General features: G+C 37.8%; 1 protein-coding gene and 1 long non-coding RNA gene across 6 annotated transcripts in view; one reads left to right on the forward strand and one right to left on the reverse strand.

Annotated features, from left to right (window-relative positions):
• Positions 1–25,949, forward strand: part of LOC107998179 (protein-tyrosine sulfotransferase) — a 164,908-nt gene that overhangs the window by 91,350 nt on the left and 47,609 nt on the right. Inside the window, exon 1 of one of the 4 annotated variants that reach the window (XM_028666887.2) lies at positions 7,301–7,426. The exons of the other annotated variants lie outside the window; for them this stretch is intronic. The gene's annotated coding sequence lies outside the window, so the exon portion shown is untranslated. Of the gene's footprint in view, positions 1–7,300; positions 7,427–25,949 lie in introns of those variants that run through there. 4 annotated transcript variants of the gene reach the window in all.
• The window catches only part of LOC114577592 (uncharacterized), a 37,953-nt gene continuing 18,484 nt past the window's right edge, over positions 6,481–25,949 (reverse strand). Inside the window, exons 3-4 of one of the 2 annotated variants that reach the window (XR_009829145.1) lie at positions 7,273–7,898; positions 6,481–7,176 (exon numbers count right to left, since the gene is read on the reverse strand). This is a non-coding gene — a long non-coding RNA (uncharacterized LOC114577592). Of the gene's footprint in view, positions 7,899–25,949 lie in introns of both variants that reach the window. The other variant, XR_009829144.1, reaches the window with a different exon arrangement.

Consider the following 25,949-nt stretch of genomic DNA (forward strand, 5'->3'; position numbering starts at 1 on the left):
TTGCTCGAAAAGTTCAACGTGAATCAAAGAATCTGCCGAACGACGGTTTGAACGGCGTGTTTAACGACCAACTCTTGCGATTATCAATAGGTCTTTTACTATTCAGAAAGTTATAAATGTCTCTTTTCCTGGAATTCTTCATTTCACGAACCGAACGTTCTTATGATCAAATGTAGAAACAGACTTGATGATAAAAAAAAGATCGTAATCTTTATTTTGGAAATATAATATACAACAAATACAAAAAGAATCTGCTCGAAGTCGGTAAGTAAATATTTGATTCAAAGTTCACATTTGATACAAATTCAAAGAAACATCCTCCACGAGCTTTAAAATAAATGATCCTTTAATAATCAAATGGAGAACGTTTGTCTGTATGTTAGGGATTAAAAGATGACAAGAGGTCTCTGTTTGGTCGAATTCGTGATAACACAATTCGCGAGGATTAGGGCAAAGCCATAACTCTCCGATGGCCAGCTGCAATTAATCGATACTCTTTGATGCTTTCACCTATCCCTCTATCAAGGGTGAAAGAGGAGGAGGATGTTCATTCAAAGCGCGTATTGATCGATCGATAATTGTAAAGGATTTATCTTTAGGATGGGAAAAAAATTGGAGGATAAAAAAAAAGGAGAATAAATGGAACAAATCTATTCCATATTGGAAATTTTATAATTAATACGTGGTTAAATAATTTGCGTGGTTCTACACAGAATATATGATATTCTTTTTCTCTCTTGATCCGCAGTGTCCAAGATTTTTTAATTAAACGAAAGAAACGAAATATAAAAATTCTCTTCTCGTATCATCTAATTTAACGCGTTATCGCTTTAAAAACGAAGAAAAATTATTGTTCTTTTCTTATTAAATCGATCAAGAAATATATATATATATATATCCTTGTCGGATCGATGAAAAGCAATACAATATATTTTCCACGGTACAATTCCAATAATTATATCTGCCACGAATGAAGATAAAAAGCAAAGGAGAAAAAGAGAGAGGAAGGGAGAAAGAAAGTGAAAAAAAGATGAAAAATCACTGCTCACTCCGAAATAGCGAACAGGAACAAAGGATAAAAGATAAAAGTTAAATTAGAGGTGGAAAAAAAGTGACTAAGGGTTGGCGCGCTGCTGGTTTCCCGTATTGTAACGATATTCCAAATGGGGGACAAAATGGTGGATGCCGTAACGCGTATCCCAAGGGAAAGACGGCGAGCCACGAAGCTAATTAACAAGACCGTGGGTATATACATTCGCGCAAACATATCCTTGGAAATCTATCCGTCCTATTCCTGTACCCGAAGGCGAGCAATGCCTCCGTCTCCTTCCATTTCTCGAGCGCCTCGACGCGGATTGGCGGCGCGATAGTAAACTCGTGCTAATTGAATCGTACGTATTGCAAAGCCCGGTATACCTCCCCTAATAAGAGCTGCAAATACATTAGCATCCAATCTCGATGGGAGCAGAGGCTTGGATACGGGGTTATAATTCGTGAAATTCCACGTTGAAATTCCACTGTCGTCGTATCGTATCGATTCTACGTTGAATCGGGAACGTCGTCTCGTTAATTTCCACCACGCGCCGCGATGACGATCCTCTTGCTACGATATTTCGTTGTTTGATATCGGCTAATCTCGCGATCAAGAACCTTCCGTTCACGACCACTGTTCCCCGCGATGCGTGCAATAAAGATTATTTGCATCAGATATTCGAAACGTTCGAGGAAGATCGGTTACCAATATCGTTTAAATGTTGTGATTGATCTTAGGAATATCTAATTTTACCCCGTTCTTTTTTCGTTACTAAAAAAGCAGCTCTTGGAAAAACAAATTTGAAAAGTCTCGTCGAATCCACTTTCCATTCACAACGATTTTTCTCTCCCCCTTTTAACATCCAATATATTTTCCCTCGACCTTACGAATTCACCATGCTCCTCTCCTTCTTCCCATTTGCTCTCCCAATCTACTCTTCCCCTAATAATCGCAAACCAATCATCCTCTCCTAATAACAAAAAGGAAGAAGCTCCCTCCCCTGCCCTTACCTTTCGGGGCCAATCCCCCCCGTCACGATTCAAAGAAAGTGCCGGCCACCATCCTCGTCGTTATCCTCGTCGTAACGAGATTCCTTCTCCGAGCACGTCGTTCCCGGACGAGGGATTGTCGAGAACATTGTTACCTCCAGAGAAGTCGTGCGGAGTTGCCGAGGACGAAAAGACGTTGGAGGGCGTGGAGAGCTCCGCTTTAGCAAGCGTTATCGCTTTCCGATAACACAGCCGGACACAGCCATTAACAATTCGATTCCATATTTCCCCAGGAGCGGGCCAGTGGGTGGCGCGAGCGGATCCGCGCCCCTCTCCAGGGAAATACCTTGTTAGTTAATGCGGTTTGGATCCAGCGCGCGTTGTTCTCGTTATTGGGCTCGTGATCCCATCGTGGGGCTCGTAATGCAGCGGACGTGTTCCCCACGCGTGGACGTGACGCTTCCATTTCGGTGAGGAGAAGTCGAGATCTCCGTTTCCTAGGTAAGATTCAGCCTAGGTCTATCGTCTCATCGGCTGATAGCTCGGATTCGTAGGGCGGTAATAAATGGAGGACGCTTCTCGAGGGATGAAAAATCGAAGGTCTCTCGAGAAGGGAAGATTCGTGGGAGATTATTTTGGGAAACGAAGTCGAAGTCATTCGCTGCCGGCTTCGAAGTTAATTCGAGATGAATCAACTTGGGATACGATTCCACGCGGGGGAGGAAGCGTTGTTTTATATATCTGTCCAATCTTTGTCGCTTGTCATTTTTCGTTGGACGAAATTTTTGTTGGAAGACGAACGGGATGCTTTGTAATTCTCTCTCTAACTTTTCTTGGAATAACTCGTTCCCCCCTCCTTTTTCCAAGGCAATCAAACTTTCGAAAGGAGATTTGCAGTGAGTCGAAAGATCGTATCGTTATATACATCTCTTTTTTAAAAATCGTAAGTTGAAACTCGAACGCTCAGGTTGCAATCAGTCTTTCCACATTTGGAGTAAATTTGAGGCGATATTTTAACTTTTTGCATTTCCAGCAGTACGCAAATATATCCGCGAATATATTTGCCCGAGGCGATGGCATTACGCGTGTTAAAATTAAATACATAATTTCGGGCGCACGGATCGGCATCCGACCTCTCTCGTCGGAGATCCATTAATATCCCGGACAACGAGAGCGTTTTACGATGCAAATGTTGAAACACGCTGACTCGGTGCAAGCCTGAGCACGACACTGTTCGGGACGAGGACACTGTAAAAACACGGAGGGGGGGCGTATTAATATCGCTCGAAATTTACCACCGTTTCAATTTTCGCCCGATAAACCGAGCACCGGGGGTTGGCGAGCCAGGTACCGCGTTATTCTATTAAAACCGACAACCGGTCACGCTGGTGGATGCTGATAAAGGAAACACGGAGCCACGTTTCTCCAATTTTCCAAGCAATTTTTTTACGGATTAGCAACAGATTATCGAGCTCGTCCCCACCTGGATGAAGATGCAAATTCTATCATCGGGAACGAACACGTTCGATCCGTCTCTTTGTCCTTTTTCCCTTCCCTTTTATTCTATCCTTCCTCTGCAGAGCTATCCTTGCTTTTGCTAAATAGAAACTCCGTTCCGTTATAACGTTTATCGAATCTCAATCTTCTTCTCCTCGAAGAAGAAGTCGAGAGTAATTTCTTTAATATTGGCTCTCGAGAAATCTCAATCGGGGACATTTCTTCCCCTCTCCTTTGAATGGATTGCATCGAAATTCTTCTTCCGAAAAACTGTAGAGCGTGGGGCGGAGTTCTCAGAGTGAAAATCTTTCCCAAGTATAGATCCTCCATCGAGGATATTATTAGGAGATCATATTCCAGATGATACTCCTGGCCGGCCAATTATCGGTAATCGATCGATCGAGTGGCCACTACGTGTCACTATGTTTAACGGTCACACTTAACACCGATGTATCTTGTAATCGATGGTTTAACGTCCACCCTCTAACGTTAACCATCGTTTATACGTTGATCCGTGTTAATTATGTTGTCTAAGGTCGAGCGAATGGCGTATCCGTTATGTCTTACATCGCGAATCTATCTCTGTTTCTCTTCATCCCGTGGACAGGGTTGAGACAAGGATATGATAGGAGAAAGACCGCGAGAGACTCCTTTGTGTTCGAATCGTAGCGACACCGAACGCGATTCCCTTTGGGAATACTCTGTGTCTCTCATCTCGACGAAATGAGACAGCTCGAACTGGCTTTGTACGATGGAACACGATCCATTCTTATTTGAATGACGATGATGAGCAAGAGGAGGAGGAAAGAAGTAGAAGTACATTTTCTGCTCGAGCATCGTTAATTGGATTATACTTTTACGATCACTATGTGTACATAATTTTTTAATCTCTTGTGAAATATCGACAAGTATCATTTGTGTATTTACTTTTAAATTTTTCGATTCAATGGTTTCGAAAGATACCTAGAATTACTATTTTTCTTTTTTTTTGCACTTTTCTTCTTGTTTGTTTAATTTTTTATCTCTCTCAATTTATCTTCTCTCGTTGCGGTAAAAATTCTAAAAAACGAAAATTTTTTACAAAAATCACGAAAGACTTATCACTATGGTGTAATTTCCCGCGAGAATAGAAAGTATTTCGGTTAAGCGATTGCTTATGGTCACAAAAATTTCACTGGATCAAACGTCGAATCATGCATCTCAGAAATAAAGTAACACTTTCCAAGAAAAAAAGAAAGAAAAAAGAAAAAAAAGATATAATAACGTAAATCTCCAATTATAAGATCGACTATACTTCTTTATAGAATAAATTAAACTGGATTCGAGGAATGTGAGCCACTTTTCGAACCATTTAAATTTTCATCTTTACATTTCTCGTTTACGAGAGGAACGTCTTACGTTAAATTCTGCGAAGAAAGGAACGGGGAGGAAAAGAGGAACGATGCTCTTCTTCGTACACGATCCAAATTTTCCCCGTACACGTGTTTATACACACGTCTCCCTATAAAGTTGCCGATTTAATTACTCGTTTATCCGAGAAAAGTATTCACCTCCTCGACCCTGTTGACAAGAGGAGGCGTATCCCTAAAAGCTATTTGCACGCGGACGTGCACGGAGCTCGAATATGGCTCAGGAGGCGGGTGATGCTCTGAAAAGCGCGTGATAACAAGGGTTACGTGTGTACACGTAACGAAACATCACAGGCGAAATTTTAGCCGTGGAGAAACTAGCTTCTTCGAGTTAACGAACGGTGAAAAGAACGCACTTTTCAGAGCATCGGGATTTTCGAGGGGGGGTATTTAAGCGTATAAATTTAATATTGAAACGTTTCGACATTTCTAGAGCAACGAACGAGGAGGAATTTCTAGAATGAGCTTAAAATTGTTGAGTAAAATTGAGTTTGTTCCAAAGGAAATTTTCAGAATAGTTAAAATATTTAAAGCTACGCATCTTTTTTTTTTATTTTTGATGCTTGAACAGACGAATGTTCGAAAACGAATTACCTTTCTCTGAAATCTTAAAGTGTTTCTCAAGGTAATCTTTTACTCTTAAACTCTAAAAAAAAATTAATAAAAAGAAACGTTTTACACGCTCTACATTTTCCTAGAGATCTGCGAACGATGCAATTTATCTTAACCAGGACGATACTCGGAAAAATAATAAAGTTTCTCGAATATTTCGCAATTCAGCCGGCCTTCGAAGAGAAAAATTGAAGAGAACGAGCGAGCTAACAAGGAAAAAAGTTTTAAATCGCGTCCAAAGGCGAAGGATCTCGTTGAAAGCGATTGCATTCTATTCAGGAAATTTGCTAGGATCACGAAGTCCATCGCTGGAATGGAACATACTCGATGCATCTGCGATGCTCGATTCCGAAATGCGCCAACCGCGTAATATTAGTCGATCGATGTCAAAATTCCGTTTGTGGTTGTGGCAGGAAAGCTTGTGAGTAATTACTCGAATAGGAGTAACGAGATAAGACAGCTTCTATTGTGGATGGGTCGAGAATAGCGAATCACTAGTGTTACTGACAAACTTGTGTTAAATTTCGAATTTTTTTTTCTTTCTAATTCAGGATTGACCGTTTTCTCGATAAATTTGATTTATGAATGAAAATATCGCGATTTTATCCGATTTGTCCGCGGCGAATATTTTTGGAATTTATCGCGTGAAAATGTGATATAAATTTTTGGCAACATTTTGGTGTATAATTTTTATACAATGACATTGTTGTTGATTGTAAACTGAAAAAAAAAATGAAACCGATGTACATTTCTATTGATATAAATAGGAAAGGATCCAAAATTCCAATTTCTCTCGCAATTTTTTCGCATATATCGAAAGTTGATTTGATTTTCGGTGATCGAACATCGGTGTGTTACGTGTCTTTGTTATATCTGAACAATGAGGATAGGTGTTAAAGGATAAAAATCCCAAAGAAAAAAAGATAAAATAAGACAGATGGAGAATAAATTTGATTGATTATTTTCGATTTTGTAATGCGTTGAAACGTGACTCGCGTGGGGGATAATGAATATTGATGATGACACGTTCAACGAACAGTGATGCGTCAATTGTGTCAAAATTATAATTACGTTTCCGTTACATTGAATATATTGATAATTACGATATTCCGTAATATTCCGTTATCATTTACCACTATATTTTATCAAGCTTTTATCAACAGAAATAGTTTCAATTAATTCTCCCTAATAAATAAACAATGAACGTACACAACTGTGAAATTAAATTGACAAAAGAATATTTACGATGATTGCATACACATGCAATTCTTCGCATTTAAAAAGTAAAAAAAAAAATTGCACGAATCGAATATACTGATAAAATTTTAAGTTTAAAGAATTTTACATGTTCGATGACATCATAAAGATTCGTTATTCATGAAAGAACTTTTTTAAGAAATGTGAAAAAGATGAAAAAGATTTTTCCGTCCGAATTTTCCTTTTACAATACTGCCCGTTCAATACAGATATTATCATCAGTAAACACAGCCTTTTTCGTTTTCATTTTATATTTCGTATCAAAAATCGATATTCGCCATTCAGGAACGCCTTTCAATCCTTGATGCCGCATTGAATTTGTTAATAAACGATTTCCACAAAATTTTATTCTCGAATCCATAGCCAAGTAACGACGATCCTGAATTCAAAAAAATCTTGAATTAAAAAATCTGAAAATCTATTTGAATCTATCGTCACTTTTTCACAAAAGGGAGAAAAAAAGAAATAATAATACGAATTCCTTTCTTGTTTTCTTGTTACAGATCACCGAGGTACGTGGACAATTCGGTTTCCCGAGGGTGTGAAGCTCCGCGTCAAGCTCCGGATTTGTTATTCAATCTTGCATTCGTTAGATCGGCGCAGGTGCTTCTCGAGAGGCTATAAAAATGGTAAAACACTTCTGGAGAAACATAAATTCCCGTTATACGCGTCCCACCGAACCGCGCGCCAAAACTTAACCTCCCCATCTTCATCTTCTTAATCCGATTAAAAAAAAAAATTGTTCCGGCCGAATTAAAGTTGCATAAATCGTAACCCTCGGGTCAGGCTTCTTTAACAACTTTGTTTCTTCTTTAGGGCGATCTAAATGATGAAACACCCAGAGAGGGAAAGACTTGCCATTTTTGGCGGAGCAAAATTACTTACCTCCCCCTCACGTGCTATCTCGCTTTATAGAAAAATGTTAGACCACTCCATAAATAACAGGCGTTTTTTGCGTGCCTGGTTTCAGTTGCACCGCGAACAATCATTCATCACAAAGTTTTTAAAATATTATATATAAATTATCGCGGCTTCTGTTTCGTAATTGAGCGTGCGAACTGCATAATTGATGAGGGAATCGAAATGGAGTTCTTTTCCACCCTGAAAAAAAAAAATATAAATAATTAAATAATGTAATGCATACTTTCAACTCGGCGTTAGGGAATTATTTATTTTATTATTTTATCCGTTGCAGAAATTTAATTAAAGGAATCTTTTTAAAAAGTGTACAACAATTAAACATAAAAGAATTATCATAAACTACTAATTTTCCCTTCTAAAATTGAATAATTCTCAACAAAACTTAAATTGAACAAGCGATGCAACTTTTCTAATAGTAATACGCTTTCGAAAAATCATCGACAAATTCCAATCGCGATTGCAACACGCGTTTCACGCATAAAAAAATACTAGAAATAACGCTTGAAATTTTTACCTTATATATATATATTTATTTCTCCATTTAGTTCTCGCGCGTGTTTTAAATCGCTTTCAAACAAATGCGTCCGAATTCGAGGTAAAGATAAAACTGGTGCAAAATAGAGCGCGTCATTTTTTTCATCCGGCAATAAAATTATAGTGGATGTAGGAAGATATATATCTCTCCGTATTCTCTCGCCCCAGTTCGTGAACGCGAGTTTGAAGCACGGATCGACCGGCAACCGTATTAATATTCATCGTTGATGATTTATTCCGCGCGAACGACGATTGGCCAATAGGCAGACAGGGGCGAGAACCGTCCAAAGGGTGGCAAAAAGGGGTGCGCTTTCGGCCTAGTTTTCGGTCGAGGTCGCGATACTTCATCCTCCGCGTGAAGTATTATCGAAGTGAATTTTCGAAAGGAGACTAATTGAAATTCCTCTTCCTTCGTTCCCCTCCGATTCGACGAAATTCGAATCTTCTTTTAAAATCTTCTTCTACTTTACTTTTGGAGTTTCGTTTTTTTTTTCTAAAGATAGAATTTTTTAAATGATATTAAAGTGGTATTGGAATAGGATTAATTTGAACTTTTATATAATAATATTGGATAATAATTTCGTTTGATGGTTAAAAAGGTAGATATGGTTTCGTGATGGGTTGTCGATAAATAAAGTGGTTAAATAGTGACTTTTTTTTAAAAATTCGAAATTTTGTGTGTCAATATTGGTAGAATTTTATGCAAATTAACTTCTTGATATTGTAAAAAAAATTCGTTTCTAAAGTCAAAGAAGTCTTAAGTGGCTTAAGAATAATTTTAGAAACTTAAACTAAAGAATTTATATTGAATTTATAAAGTTGTATAATGTAAAATGGAAGTCTATTTATATTTATACTTTTGAAACTTGCGCTTTGAATAGTTAAGGAATAATAATAGGGAAAAATCAAAGGGCAAAGCAAAGAACAGCATAAAGAAGTTTCAAGTGAATCTTTTTTTCCTTTCTTTCTTTCTTAAAAATTTATTCACCTATCAAAAGAAAAATGATTTCGCAAAAGTTTTTTTTTTCTTCCCCTCTTCGAGCAGGAAAGAATCGTATACTCTAATAAAAATACTCTAATAAAATGTAATGTAAAATTTAAAAAAAAATGGAAAAATCTTTACTTCTGATACGTATCATCGTTTTCTTTCTTTAAAAAATGTTTTAATCTGTTTGAAATTATCGCGACATGTATAAAATCGCGAGCAAAGCTGCTTTGTTCGTTTCAACACTGGCACGATATTTCATTTTGCTCCATAGTTCATTCCGTTTTATCCCTCGAAAGTTAATTTACCAAACATTAAATATTTCAACGTTCGGCGTTAGATAAAATATGCATAGAGGCGGGGGAAAATTTACGTTAATGGAACTTCCAAACAGAAGTCATAAATAGGAATGAAATCACGGGCATGATATTAAAAATTTCCAAAATTCTTCTCCCCTCCCCCAAAAATAAACAAATAAATGAATAAGTACCGAATAAAAAAAAATCAATTTAATCTATAATAATACAATAATCTGTAATAATATATAATCTAATCTATAATACACGTTATCACGATTCTTATTTAAAAATATAAGCTATTTCATTCAACTTCTCTCTCTCTCTCTCTATTTTAAATTTACACGATAATACATTAACGTGGGTTAAAAAAGGTATGGTAAAAAGGAAGGATGACAATGATTTAACACGAGGAAGTCTCTAATCACGGAAGGAAATGGAACGAGGAATGAAAGATTCAGTTCGTACCTGGCGTACGAGTAGGCTCGAAGTATTCGAGCTCTTCCTTCCGTGTAATCTCGACGCCCGCGTTTATCGCGCGTATAAGAATATAATGAGCCATAAGTACGTCGAAAAGAGAAAGAAGGCGGAAGGATAATTTAGTAATTGTGCGGCCAGTGAGCGTGTAAAAGGTTTCATCGTGCGGTTAATGCTTTAGCGAGGAATATTGTCCCTTTTAATGTTACCTCGTACATGGAAAGCGAACAATATTGGAGAATTTTCATTGCGTTAATCGCGATGAATTTTAATTAAGAGGTAAGAAATTAATTGCGATAAAACGATTTATTTCCATTTTATTATTATTATTACGGGGGAGGGGAAAAATTGCGAGATACGTTCGATTTTTCGATCGTCGATGAATGAATTTTTGAAATTCTGCCCGGAGAGATTAAATGACGGCGAATCTCTGCAGAGATTTATTTATTTTTTTATTTCGAAAACGAGTTCCGAAACGCGATCTCGAAAAAGAACTATTTGGGAAGAAAATTTCACCTCTCCGAGGAATTTGTAATCTTCATCCCGCGAAAGTTTCATTTTAGATAGCGAGTTTAAAGTAATCTGGATCGTGCGCTTTGAGCAGTTTCTAGAAAGTATGTAACAGCAATCAAGGGAGCTAAAGAGTAAAGAACGGGATTGCCAATCTAATCCTCTCTTTACGTAATTTTCCATTGCCGTGGCCAAACAGACAACTTTATCACTGACCTCATCTTTGATTCGTAGACGTAGAAAAAAAAAATATTCAAATTAAGACGGGAAAAAACGTAGTCATATCGTTTAAATTTAACATAGCTATAGTCTGTTAGTCAAATTTAAAAAAATTGATTCGTAATTTAAAAAAGCAAACCTATTATGCTATTTATCCTACTTTTCGTACGTTCGTCTCAAAATACTCTATTTTATCGAAAAGAATTTGAATGAAAAAAAAAAAAAAAGAAAAGGAAAAAAGAAAGATCCGAAGATTTCTAAATATTTCGCATATCCTTTACTTCCCTGTTATTACGCTCTCGTAGAAGATTCTTCGGCGAATAAACGAAAACGAGAACGCGGCCAATTTTTCCCTAAGCACGCCATTCGAGCGTAAATCTCGATCGAAATTTAACCACGCCGACATTTGCACCGAACCAGTTTTTCCACCATGTGTTTGTATCGAATATTTGCCTAGTTGTCGTCATTCTTTCTTTATATCTGGCTTTACGCTTCGACGCTCCGATCATCTCTCCAATACGATCAACGAAATTCACTTCGATTTGCAGCCGAAAGATTAAAATGGCGAAGATTATCGGCGTGCAAACGAGAGAGGGAGATTGCCGATTTTATCCGGCCAATTTATCTATCTATTACATACAGATTCTATTTGATCCGATCGAATCCAGTCCGCCATTTTCAACCAATAACGACGATAACGCCTCGCCCTGATAATACGCGAAAAACGAGCATTGTTGCTTACCGATCTCATTATTACGCAATCCGTAATCCGAAATTTTCCACGCCCCTTTTTCATTCAACACCCGTTTCGTGCCTTGAATCGCGTTTAACGAGTCCGACCGGATAATATCCTTCCGATCCGATCGGATCGAATAAAGTTAATTCGTGGAAATTTGCCAGGCTCTCAACGAGATGACGGGCGAAAAATTAATGGAAGAAGCGCGCAAACTGAAAATTGAAATTTCCATACACGTGTGCTTCCCGCAAACTTCGCGAGTACCGCGAATTCTCGTCCAACTTTCTCGAAAAGTCGTCGCGCAATTTTTCTCTGTTTTCGCGGTTCAGAGCTCCGGTAATTAAATTTCTGGAAACGAAACACGTGTGTGCGCGCGCGAAGAAACGTATAGCGTAATTATTTCCATAACTAATTCGAAAAAAAGTGGCGGCTATTTCGTAATTACTTTACGCTCTATCGAATCTCGCTTGTCGACGAGGAATTTAGCGCAATTTCGAATGTTTATTCGTTTATGTGACGTTTAAATAGATATATATAGGCATCGTAACATGGGCCGTAATATTGAATCGATTCTGGTTCGAGCGAAGTCGAGATATAATCTCGAATTAATAATTTTGGAAATTGAAAAATATTGTATCGGATTGGTGCGAATTTGAAATCTTCGAAATTTGAATTTCATGGATTAATGAATATATCGGGTATTAAATTTTGACTTATTGCGAATTATTGAAATGCGTAGCAGCCATATTACAAAAAATTATCAAAAAAAGAAACCTGTAGCTACGTTCGAGAGCTCTGTGAATTGCAAAAATTAAATACTATTTCTATATAAATTTTAGAAAACAATGAAGTAGAGAAGAGTTAAAAAATTATTTCCATTTTATCCAAGAAAACGTTTCGTATGTTCGCGATAAGTCTAAAACTTTGCCTGTACGTCTCGAAAAGTGATCTTCTCTTATCCAACCGTTCGATTATCCTCGAAAATGCGAAATATCCGTTGCAACCGCATCGATAGTGACCACATAGATCGATGATCGTGAACCTTTTTTTTTTATCGCCAGTATGGAGATTCATACGCCAGCCACGAGATCGCGGTTCAATTTCACGCTGGAATAAGTAATCCTACACGCGAAGGGTTAACCCTCTTCTGAAGCCTCCGATAACGCGGCTTACGGTCGATATTGCGGAGAAATTAAACGGGTTTTCCCTTTAATTCTCGCTGAATTTCCCTCTATTATCGCGTCCACGCTCGGTCCATCCACCTATGAGGAAATATTAAATGGTTAGAAATGTCAAGAATCCTTTTTGTAAGAAAAGAGGAGAACAGGAGGAAAAAAGTTGAAGAGAATTTTCTTACGAAGCACGAGGTAACGATAAACCAACAGTTATTCGAAAAATAAAAACCTCGAGTGGCAAAGAGACATCTTTGAACCGTGGAGTTGAAAAGAAGGAAGAAGAAAGAAAGAACGTAGATAGATACATTATTTTTATAATCGTATTCCATGACATTTCAAAGAAATAGTTTAGAGCAGCGTTTCCTCTTTTATTTATACGCCTCAAAGAAAATTAACCATTAAGGGAAAAATAATTTAAAAATTCTTATCCTTTCTAGTTAAACACTTTATCTCTTTCTCCTTTATGATTTTAACACCATTTGAGATTAAAATATTTAAATTTTTATGAATTATTCTAGAATTATATATAATGCTTTGAGATTTCCAAATATGGATCGAAATATTTCCAATTAACTCTTCCTGTTAGAAGACACTGTTGTTCAAAGAATACCGAAGAAGACTTGTTTCCTCGTATTTTTATCTCGAGTTTGCTCAAAGCTTTATCTCCCTCCAACGAGAGTAGAAACTCGATAGTAGTTCAACTTAGGATAGATAGATGATGCTAAGGAGATTCGCGGGGGGAGTTAGGAACTGATAAAAAGAGGCGTCTTCGGGCAATTTGATACGTTCTTCCTCTCCCTCCCCCTCCCTCCTTTGGTGGGGAAGATATTCTTCGCTTCTGCATGAAGATATGGATATACCGGCTCCGTTCCTCTTCTTCGAAGGAAGGAAGAAGATTCTTATGAAACGAGGAATCGGTGATCCGTTCGAGACGAAAGCCTTGTCAGGCCGAACCACCTCTCCTCCTCCCTCGAATGCGTTTCCGAGTGAATTTTATTGGAGAAGCTGCGATGAAAGATGGATGAATTTGGAACGCCAGAGGCTGCCGCTACGCTCTCGAACGAGGGGAATACTCGTTCAGGGGGAAGCTTAGCTGCGTTACTTCGCTTGTTACCGTTCAATTTACCTTTCTTCCGCGATCTACCCGTCGAGAGTTCTACTTTCCAGATAGATATTTGTCGTCGAATGCATTCAGATCTTTCGCGCCGTGATCCGATCTTCCTCGATGGAACATTTTTTAAGAGGGGGGATGGAGTTGTTGGTTAAAATTTTAATCGATTCTTGCGACGAAGAATTTTACTCGTTGCTTCTAAACTTTGTTTGTTCTTTTTTTTCTGTTCTCTGTATAACTCGTACTTTCTTGTAACTCGAAATTATTATCGCTTTGAAAGTGATGATTCAGCTTAGCTCGGTATCAATCCTTATCTTGAGTTAGAAAACGGATCCTTAGTTTATTGGAGTATTATTCTCAAAGATCTTTAGAACTCGATAGTTTAAATAGAATAAATTTTAGTTTTCGTAGCCCTTTGCGTTCAAAATTTTCTAAAAAAGCAATAAGGTTGATCGATAATCCGTCTCCATTTCTATTATTTGCGTATACGTGTTAGATGAGATTATCCGATAGTGGGCGTTTCAATTTCACTTCCGAGATATCTTGGAAATGTCTAAATCGATAAGATTGGTGTTTATCTTTCAGTAGAATCCTCCTATCGGAAGACTGATCGGCTGACGCGACTGCAATTTCGATAGAGTTGCTAACTTTCTTAATTAGTTTCAAAATCAATTGCTCGAGCCAGGATGGTCTAAGGATGATCGATATCGCTAATATTTCAACGATGCTTCTGATTTTCAAACGTAGCCCAAACAATTCGACGTGTACGAATCAAGGATATTCCTAATTGAGTTACTGTGACGAAACGAAATTAAATTCGAATCAATGGAAAATGTTAAAAATTTTGAATAATTTTTCTAACATCTCGATCATCGTCTCTTATAGTTTTGTTTAAAGTATGACTTTTTAAAATTCAAGATTTCAAGTTGAACGAGATATTCGACATCACCAATAAAGTATCACAGATCCAACCTCATACTTTGATTAGATACCTTATAAATCTTTCGAGAAATATAAGGATGCATATGAAGTGTTTTCTCTCCGAAACTATATATTTAATCGAAATAATTTTTGCATTTTGATAAAATATTATTCTCGATCCTACAAAAAAAAAATCTTCATCGATAAACTTTCTTCTCGGATGGAGAATCGTTCCTTTACAAATTAATTAATCCGTGTAATTTCGTTCGCTTTATCCATTTATCCTTTACTTTTTACCGCAATAAGACACGTTACATTATTCGAATTATTCGAATTTATTCCCGTGGAATCGCGTTTTAATCGAATTAAACGCGAATTCTGTCGAACCAAAGAAGCAAATAATGTCTTCCACGGGATTCGAGGAAATGAGATAATATCGTTTACGGGGACGTTTATGCGCTAATATTCAATACATTTTATCAATCCACCGATTTTCCAACAAGGATCGTATTCGACGCGGTGTAATTGTAATTTGTAATTCCATACGCTTGAACACCGTGAATAATCGCTCCTGTAATTTTATTTCGAACGATGAATTTAATATCTCCTCGTGATGGAGAAGATAAAAAAAAATTCTGTTACCTGGAATTTTCTTCTAATTTCGTAAACGGAAAAAAGCTACAGCAACAGTTTAAAGCGATACTCGACACTTTCTTGATTGTAGATGAAATGAAAGAAAACAGTGTACAGAGTGTTTCGTATAATCGAATCTAGTTACAGCTCATGAGGAAATGAAGATAGAATAAAATTAATTATTGGCATATTCAAAGTTTCAAAAAAAAATCCATAAAGTTTTGTTATTCATTTTTCGAAGAATTTTGAAAAAGTAACAAGATATATTACTTAATTAATAAAAAAAAATTTTTTTCAAAAATTTGTTATATTGAATGAAAGACAAGAATATTTCACCTTTTCACAAATCAGCAAAATTGTATCGACAATTCAAAATTAAAAATATGTATATTTTAATTATACAATTAATTACACTTTTACAGAGAATAAAAAATTTTCGAGATCAACTTATACGAAACATTTTGTACACACTCGCCTCGATAAAAACTTTTCTAATCCCAGTTTGAAAAAATTTCGACCCGTTCACCATTGCAAAGAAACGAAGAAAATTTCTGTCGAAACTATTTGACCAATCGAACGGGGCGAGAAAGAGAGAGTGAGAGAGAGAGAGAGAGAAAGAGAAAAAAATATATAGAAAATAAAAATAAAAAGAAAAAAAAAGACAGTAGGAAGGAAGGAAAAGAATGGACCAATTGCTTGCGCTTAAAAAGATCGGAGCAACTTGTTTCCGACAGATAGAAGTTGTTCGCGTGCCGTTGAAAAATATCCGAAAGTTACTCTTCTCGTTGGTCAGGCTCGATGGAGAGCCAAGTACCAAGAGGTGAATGAATATACGAGCGGTGAAAATACGTCGAAAAGTTTGCCTCCTCGTTTTGTCGAACATCCCTTCCCCACGCCTCAGTGATCGATCCATCCCCTGGAATAAAACGGAATAAAATGGATTCGATCGAAAGTGTTCGCGTGAAAAATGGTAATTATCGAACCACGAGTTGAGTGCCGCGAGTACAAAGTGTTTGCCGTTTGCTCGAAATGCGTCTTCTTCTTTTTTCTTTTTTTTTTTTCTTTTTCTTTTTTGTTATGAAAAAGTAAATCGATTTGTCAATTGTTACGTTTACGCGTAACGTGTATGTTGCGTTCATAAATAAAACTTTTTCCGATTCGTTTGTTTATATATTGAATCGTGAAAAAATGATGGCGATAATGTTGGTTATCACTTGTACTTGGATAACTTGATGTAATCATCTTTGGGAAAATTAAGAGAGTCTGCGGAACAGCAGTTTCCCAGTGCTGACTCTTCCGATCCGGGCGTAAAGCCGGGAAATTATCATAGCTCAACTGCGAGGTGTTAGCTCGCGACACTTCGTTATCGCTTTTAAATTAAATTAAACAGTAGATACGAGGAGAAAGAGCGTCGCGCAAAAGCGACGAAATTCCCGTAAAATTACGCGTCTCAAGATAAAAAAATGCGTTGAAAGGAATATCTTCTTTTCCCCTCCAAAAAAAAAAAAAGAAGAAAAACAAAAAAAGAAAAATTTCAAAAATTCCACGATCAAACGAAATTAATCGAAGGAGAACCTCTTGAAATGTCTTAAAAAAAAAAAGAAAGAAAGAAAAAAATAACCGTGGTTTACAATCGCGAGAAAAATGCAGATATTCGAATTTTTTAATCTCCCCTCTTCTTTTTTTTCGCGTTCACGGAGTTTCGAAGCGGGGAGGGGAGGAAACAGAGGGGTATAGGGAGAGAAGCTCGCGAAGCCAAAGTAATGGAACCAGTCACAATGTAAAACCGATGCGACTCGACCGCACGACTATAAAAAATTTCATTTCTCGGGCCGGTTAGGTGGAAGATTGAATGAAATCTGGGCGAGGAGGTTCCAGGCCGGCGGAAAAAGTCGTTGCAGCCGTGGCCGCAAAAGGCGAGTGGGATACAAGCCGACCGCGGGTTGCATACTCGAGTGGGAAACATAAAGAAGAGGGAAATAATTCTCGCGAGTCGTCGACCAGGAAAAATATTTACGGCTCGGTTATTCCGCCTTGCTCGAAATTTTTTTTTTTTTTGGGCAACCAGTTTTACCGGTTTTTTTCTTTTACACCCAGTCAGCTTCTCGCTGACTAACATCTTCTCACTCACTTTTTATTTCTCCCTTTCCCTCTCTCTTCCGATTGTATGTTCGATCTTTTCGATTCGTTTCCCTGTTCTTCAGTCTGGAGAATTCGTACAACCAATCCCTAAATTGACCGTTTTACGGAGTACGAAACTCGACGACAGGCGGAAAATGGTATCGAGTCGGGAGAGGAAACGTTCCCGGGAACGGTTTGGCTCTTCGCCTTGGTTAGTCATTCCTGCGAGATTAGGGTGCGATATAGAAGGGTGAAAAGTTTATGGGAGTAGGGGAAGGTGGACACTTGGACACTTTTATCATTCGATTAACGCGAAACGAAAATCGGATATGATCGAGCGCGATATTTTCTCAGACTCGATAAAGTTTAATTCTGAGAGAATATTGATCAGTTAGTTACTTATATATATATATATATAATTTTTATAAAAGAGGAAAGAAACTCGTGAACTAGAATAAAACGAATGATCAAAAGTTGGGAATTGTTGAAATGTTAGGAGAATTGATTATTTTTCAAAACGATTCTTCCCAATAATTTGAACATTTCGCACAGAAGCAAATTTCGTTCCTATTGTTCGCTTTCAATTTTCAATTCTCGCGATATATACTCGAAACAAAATTACACAATTGCCACAAATCCATTACGGCCGGGAACGTGACGTAGGTGAAAATTCTGGCGTTACTGTCTCAGGCCAATCCCATATTACGATCGTTGATGAATTTTTTAGTCAGAATTCTCTTCAATGTTCCTCGAGAGTACGCTGTATCCGTCACACGTCCGTGAAATTCTATTTCTCGGGTCATGCCTAATTCACGATTTCCCTATGAGCGAGACAGAAAGAGTGGATCGTGTCGCGTTAAGTCGACGCTCCACTCTCCGTTTCATCCCTTTATCGCGGGGAAAATGCAGGGCACGGTGTACGCTGTATCGCGGATGCATCAATGCTTTCAATTTCCACGAGTGCACAGGGAGATTCCCTCTCCGCCACGCGACAATTTTTATGATTCAATGGGCGAAACGAACGGTGGATAAAATTTCGTTTCGGTACACTTGTTTCGAAACCACCATACGTGCCTCTTTCACCGTCCACCATGAATTGTTGTTGCTCGTTTGTTACTGCGTAAAAAGAAAAAAAAGAAATTAAACGGATTTTTAATTCGTCTTGTTTTTCTTTGCACTTTGAAAAAGAAACAAATGGAAGATCATTAAAATAGGAATTTGATTAGTTTTTTGATAGCGTCAAATCTGATATCCATCTGATTTCGACAAAATTTCTCTTAACCGCGAAGATGTTCGCAAAGAAGATGAAATATTTAAAACTTTATGGCGATAGTTGATCAAAGAACTCTGGATAAGCCTAAAGTATCGAAGAACGGCAATGTTTAAGTCCACGTCGACATCCTCGCCATCTTCCTCGTTGAAACTCTTCTAAAGAATAATGGCGTTGGTGGTGTCGCGAGGCGGTGATAAAAGAAAGGAGAAAACTCGGAATGGAGACAGAGATTTTATTAAATCCTCCGCGATGAAATATACAGAGAATATGTAAATACAGTTTCCATGCTGGACGAATGAATAAGCGGCGTTGCAACGGCCGCTTATCTGTTTCGCCACCCCCGCCCATGACTTCCATAAACATCTTCTCCACGTTACTTTCTACGACTTCCACTTATACATTTTACGACGTTCATTTGTCAAAGAAGTAACGTCCTGAAGAAACGAAGCGTCTAAAAGTACCGTCTCGCTAACTCGTTACTCGTTATTCCCACGAATCGCTACAATTTCTCCAGAACTCGATCGATCTTCGTTCCAGAAATAAGAAAGATATTCATTCACTTCGTAATTACAATGCTATCGGATCAATGCTAGATTTGAACGAAAGAAAATCGAATCTTACTGCAAATTTCACAAATACAACTTCGGAACAAAATTTACAGATAAGATGTTTATTTAATTTAGCTCTGAACAATCTCGATCGCAAAAACCTGCAACAGTTAACAAACTACTATCATAACGCTTTACGTAACTCGATTTCGTAATCGAGCAAAGGAAGATTCACGGCGAAGATTCTCATCCGATATTCCAGCGTTCTACTTTTTAATGCTCCGCGAGGTATAATTACGTTATATCGTCACGATCTCTAGATCGATGATGAAACGCGATAGGGATCGATTTCATCGAATCTTGTTCGATGCCAACTCGGGGAAGACGAACGACCTCGAGCAACGATTTAACGCGTGAAAAATTCGGTAAGTCTGAAAGGAAAGAAATCTCGTACCTTTCACGGATTTCCCGAAAACGTGTGTCTCCGAATTCCTCTTGAACGGATCGCACGAGAAGGATTGAGCGGTGTGCACCAGATCCGTATCAGATTCGTGCCTACATAAATACGAGAGATGTACGAGGTTCCTCGTCGTCGTTGCTTTTATTCCATCCATCGAATATCGCGAAGTGTGTGCCGTGATTTTCTCTTCGGGATCGTCGACACGTGACGAGCGTCCGAAACGAGGAGTAAAGTTGTACGCTCTACGAATTCTCTCGTTCAATTTTATCGTGAAATGGATAAATTAACTTGTATCGATTAATAGATCGCGGAATTGGTGTATACAAAAATTTATAAAATACACGTGTCGAAAGCAAATATATACAATAAGAGAGAGTGTAAATAGAGGAAAATATTTTTGTTTAATTCGATTAATTCCGTTAATTAATAGATCGTATATTAATTAAAAGATTTCGTTTTTTGTTTCTTGATATAATGATTAATAGGATTATAACGCGTATATATTTCATGTATAAAATATGAAAATTCTTACTACCTTTTACAAATATAAATTGATTCTGATTTATATTCTCGCTATTCTATTACGATATTTAGAAGAGGAAATAAATCTTTATTTCAATTTCATTTCTATGGTTTATAAAAATTTAAATTTATTAAATGTTTGTAATAAAAGTTTCCTAGTAATTAAATGATTTGCAACATAATCCTCTTCATAATAAAATTTATAAAATTGGTAAAAATATGATTATTGTACCTCTTCGACAGAATGAAATATCCTTGATATATTAATAATAAAAACTTCTTTTGTTCGTTGTGGTGCAATAAAATATTCAGATAACAGGTGTTTCGGAGATTTCGTTCAATTTATAAAACATTTATACTTTATTAAATCGAAATAACGTGTTTTAATGATTAAAACACGTGTATAATTAAATTCATACGTTACAATTAATCGAATAATGTAAATTTATTTGTCTCATTTTCTCATATACAAAATCGTATAATACGTTTTATAAACCTGCTTATTATTCTTTCGAAAAAAAAATAAAAAAAATAGAGGATAAATCCACGACCGATAATAATGATACATTAATATACAAATAATAAGAATGTCGATGAAAAATACATTATTAATAATTTCATGCATGTATTGATCAACTAAATAGAGTCGACAAATGAATATTGAAAACATTGTGAAACAATTTTCCATGATCATTAAAATTTCATGGATATTTTCCGCAAGAAAAAAAGTAGAAAACAAAAAAAAAATAATCCAAGTATTTAATTTAGATAATTTAATAGAAATTTCGTATAATAATTAAACTTTAAGCGAGAAAAAAAATTAACGATCCGTATAAACGAGAATCTCTTAAACGCACTAATAAATTTTTTCCATATTCAGAAATTTTCTTGGAGGAGAAAGTGTACACTGCGTGTATTTACGTAGATACACGTGTCTTTATGCTCTCCTATTCTTCGACCGTTATCGATACTCGTCTGGAATTGTTCCAGAATTGCTCTCGCGTAACGTGCATTTCCACGGTGGAACGCATCAAAGGGATCTCGGATACAAAAGACGAACAAGGGAGAGAATCATCGGAAAAATACTGCACGAAAATCCAAAAAAAGAGTAGTTCCCAAAATTGGTAAAACGAGAAACTTCCCCTATTGTTTCAACTTTTGAATTTTAAACGGAATATTAATACTCGGAAAAGAGAAAATAAAATAAAAAGTACTTTCTCTTTAGTTTTAAGTTTTCCAATGTTGTTACATTTTAAGTGAAATTCCTATGCTCTGAAAAAGTTTGTTTTCCAAATACAAATTAAGTGAAATAGAAAATTATTATTCGTCAATTTCCATTCGAAAAATTGATTCTCGAAGAAGAAAGAAAAAGAAAAAGACAACAAAATGATTTTCACAAGTTCTCGTAGATAAATTCCAGATGGAATTTCCATATACCTTGGATCATGCGAATGGCAAAATTAGACGGTCTAATTGCCCGAGAAGAATGGAATCTCGCGCGTTTAATTTTAGAATTTTCACAAAATGCTCGCGAGTCTGTCTTCCACCGCCTTCAATCGTGGTAAACCGATGATTGAATTTCATTTCTCGAGGATCGAGATCGAGGATGAAATGTGGCCGAGCAAAGCGTTCTGTCGTTGATTAATTATCCACCGACTCGAAAGAGGGAGGGTTAAGAAAAAGCTGAAGGTAGATGGCAAGTCGACAGAAACTATTCGTCCCAATCTTCTCTTGGTTTTTGCCATTTTCCCGGAAACGACGAATGTTGAAAGCATATCAGGATAGAAGCATCGAGACCAACTCGTCCTCTTTTTATCTTCCCCGAGTGGACGAAAAATTAAAGTCGAATTTCCCGCCACGGCCCTCGACGATCGAATAACCCATGAAATTTTCACCGAATCCGGATCCTGAATTTTCCACGCGCGGAATTATAAATGGTCGAGTTATCGAATGAACGCTTGCCGAGAGGTTGAGGAAACCTCGGTTAAGAAAATTTTATGATCTTACATCGGCTTGCAAATTTGTATTAAATTAAACTCGATGAATAGGAAGAGAGGCGGAATAAAATTTGAAAAGCGTGTAATTATTTTATTGTAAACGTTACGATCTTCTTCCAAAAAATTAAATTTATAACAATCAATAGTTTCATTATTCTTGTTCAAACGTCAACTCTAAAATTTGAAGGATCGTCGAATGAAACTTTTACGATTTCTCTAAATGATTAAAAAAAGAAAATAATTCTAACGAAAAAGGAAAGGAAAAATATCGATGATCGAAGGAAGTATGGATAATTTAATTCGACGTAATTAAAATACGTTCGCGGAACGGGTTAACAAAAAAAAAGCGTAGAAATATCCACCTATCTTCCCGATTAACGAACCATATTCTTACAGAAGAGAGAAGATGGAACGAAATGACTTCGAGATGGAAAGTCCACTTTAAAATAAAAATATACCATAACGTTGAAGAATCTTCACTCTCGTGGCAAAGTTGAAGTAAAAAGTAATCACGGGTAATAGGTCTATCCTTGAATAAACGAGCGCACGCAGGCACGCACGCACACATACAGATTTCGAACGAGGTAAACGATTTACGAGAGTGGCCACTCGTGAAAGTACGAGGGTGTTTTAAAAAACGCGCCATTTTGAAAAGAGTAATCGCTCGTTTGCGAAACTCCCCCAATTGGAAAAAGACCAAACGAGACGTAACAGCGTCGTTTCGAGGATCTCGAAATTCTCCTTCCTTCCTCCTTCCTTCTCGTCTTTTGTTCCGGAAAAATCTCTCGTCGAAAGCGATAAGCTCCTCCTCTTCCCCGTGCTCATTCAGAAACAGAAGGATCGTTCGTTGACCCTTCGCAAGAGATACTTTTCGCCCTCCTTATAAATTAACACACCCAATCTCCCCATTAAATTCTTTCAATTCTGAAATTCAACAAAGTTTCGATGAACTTTCCGTTTACAGGGATTCTCCAGTGCATACTAGTACTGTAAACTTTCGAGGGAAAGGAATAACGCGACGCTATTTTTCACGAGACGTCGATGAAAGCGACGACACCGCTCTCCCCCCTGGCTTCCTCCTAGGTGGAACGAAATGCGCGCGGTGGCGTACAACCGGAAACGACAAAAACAATAGACCGTCTCGAGCACGCGGCAGGATTTATGCCAGGCCTTCGTCGGAAAATTTCGATCCCCTCCCCTCTCCTTTTACCCGATATTAACACTTGTCATGTGCAGTCCGCACCGCTGGCAAGGAAACATAGCCGGTTGCCCGCTTTCGACTTTGATGAAGCTCGTGCGATCCGTTAGACGGTCCACCCCGTGTGCCTGCGGGACAACCGATCCACCCCCTCGCGATCAATCTGTTAGATCTTGCGCGATATTAGTTCCGGAAATTAGGCACGGTTGATGGTAACGAATAACGCTCTTGTCCCCTGCGACAATTATCGTCGGCTTTCTCCTTGCGATTCTAACGCGATTCTACTCCTGCGCTTTTTGTAATCCGTCTCTGGGATTTTCTGTTCACTTTCGAGTACGATTCGCGCGAGAATAGAAGGCGAAATGGTGTAAAACTTATTCTTTTTTAATTTTGCACGTAATTAAGGAAATTAAGTAAATTGTACATTACGTTTCTTGAGCTTTTCTTTCGGACTATCGTAAGTTCGAATGTTGGAAATAAAAGAAAGTGATAATTCGTAATAAATTCGATCGGAGTTTCCAGCGCGAAGTTGAAAACACGACAAAAAAAGGCAGCGATATGTATACGAGATTAAATATTCAAACAATCGTTTCGTTCGAATCTCCAACAAAATTCCACGGTTTAATTTTCACGATTTTAAATTCGTTTCCACGCTTTCCGCCCGAATATTTGTGGAATATTCGAATTACTGCCTAACCTCGTTCGAAATAAAACGTTATAATATTCGGACGATTGCGGCGGGTTTTCGTTCTGGGGGGAAAAAAATCGTCGCAAGATATTCCTCCAAAAATAAAGGGGAAAAAAGGAAAACGATGATAATCCTTGTTTATTCGTAAACTGGATATTGCAGGCTAACACGAGCGCATTCTAATTACCGTTGCTTTGTCCGAAATCGGTGTGGGGAGCCGAGAATCAAGCTTCGATAATTAGTTAACCGTTCTATCGATCTCTCGCGTATACACGATCTGCAAACGGTCCACGTTAAAACATTGTTTACCCGGTACAATAATACGGCCACGGCAAACTCCGCGCAAATGATATTTGCCGCGTTTGCACAAATTGTCGATATTCATCGGTTAATTAAACCATTACGCGTACCAATTTCCAATTCTCGTCACGAGGATTACAACGTTTCCTGCTTACTACACGCCGTCGTCTTAAAATTATCCTCCGTCGAACAATCGCGTATTTCCATCATTTCCGTCAATTTCGGTGCTGTTCCAATGCTCGTCTAGTGAATTTTTCGGAAACGGAAACATCACGTATGAATATTATTCCGTATCTCTTTATGGAATTCTTCGATGTAAATCGTGTCCAGTTATAATAGACGTTATAAATGGACAAATTGTGATTGAAGTAGGATTCAAATAATAGAAAGAGAAGAAGAAAAATAAGCGATTACCTTCGATTTGATTCGTTGTCTGTAATTATACGGTCTGACCATACATGCAACTCTCAACTAATTCACGATCTCGTTACGTATTTAATAAACCTTGTCTCGCGTGTAAAAGGGTTGTCTCGTGTAACGTATCTGCGCAGATCTTGGGACTCGCGAAGAAATTATACAGGAGTAGCCCACAGAAGAGGTTATTCCCTATTTAAACAGAAACCATGTGGAATTAAAAGCGGAATTCGTCGTATCTCTCGGCGCGGCGCTCAGAATGGTTCGTCTCTTTCATCGTAGCCGCTGCGTTGCGCAACGTATCGAAATGTAAATTTTAGTTTTCCTATCACTCGTACTTCGACCACTGTTTCATATTCGACGCGAAAAATTCTCTCGATCCTCTGTCCCTGGCTTGTGGAAGCGTTTCCGTTTCCAGTTTGAAAAGAACGAGGTGCAGGTGCGCGGAATTTCCCGGTAAAATTCCCTTCTAAAGTTCTCGACCGAGTAACGAGTTCCGACAGTTCGCGTCAGACAGGTTTTTCGTTCGTTTCGCGATCCGGTTAAGGACAGACAATTTTTTTGCTCCAGAGCGAGGAAGATACGTGGCTGGCTTCGACTCGGCTTTCGACTCGGATACATCGTTATTATCGTAGTTAAGTGTAATTAGCGTTAATTGAACGGAGAGGGAGAGAAAGAGTATCCGCTTAACGACCAATTAAATCGCTCTTCCCGAGAATCGCATCGGCTATTCGCTGTCGTTTCCATTCTCTCTGTCCCCCGACCATTGTGAATTTTTCCTCGATCCACCGAATTTCGTGCTAATAGATTGCACGTCTATTACACGTGGACGTCCCCTTTTTATCGCGCCCCCTCGCTTCGTCTCCCCCGAAAATTCCCCCGCAATTTCCGCCCACCTTGTAATCTCCCTCTACGCTTGACGAATTTTTCACCGGGAAACTTTCCAATTTTCCACTTTTTAACCCAATTATACCGCTCGCGCCATAATGTGTCACGTGTCGTCTCTCTCGTGATAAGATAAAATACCTATTTTTTGGGAGGAGATTTAATTCCTTGCATTGTTAAAGAGATACGGTAAATGCATAAATATACATAAATAATTTCTCGAATTTA

Source organism: Apis cerana, linkage group LG3 (genome assembly GCF_029169275.1).
Source record: "Apis cerana isolate GH-2021 linkage group LG3, AcerK_1.0, whole genome shotgun sequence".
Taxonomy (NCBI): domain Eukaryota; kingdom Metazoa; phylum Arthropoda; class Insecta; order Hymenoptera; family Apidae; genus Apis; species Apis cerana.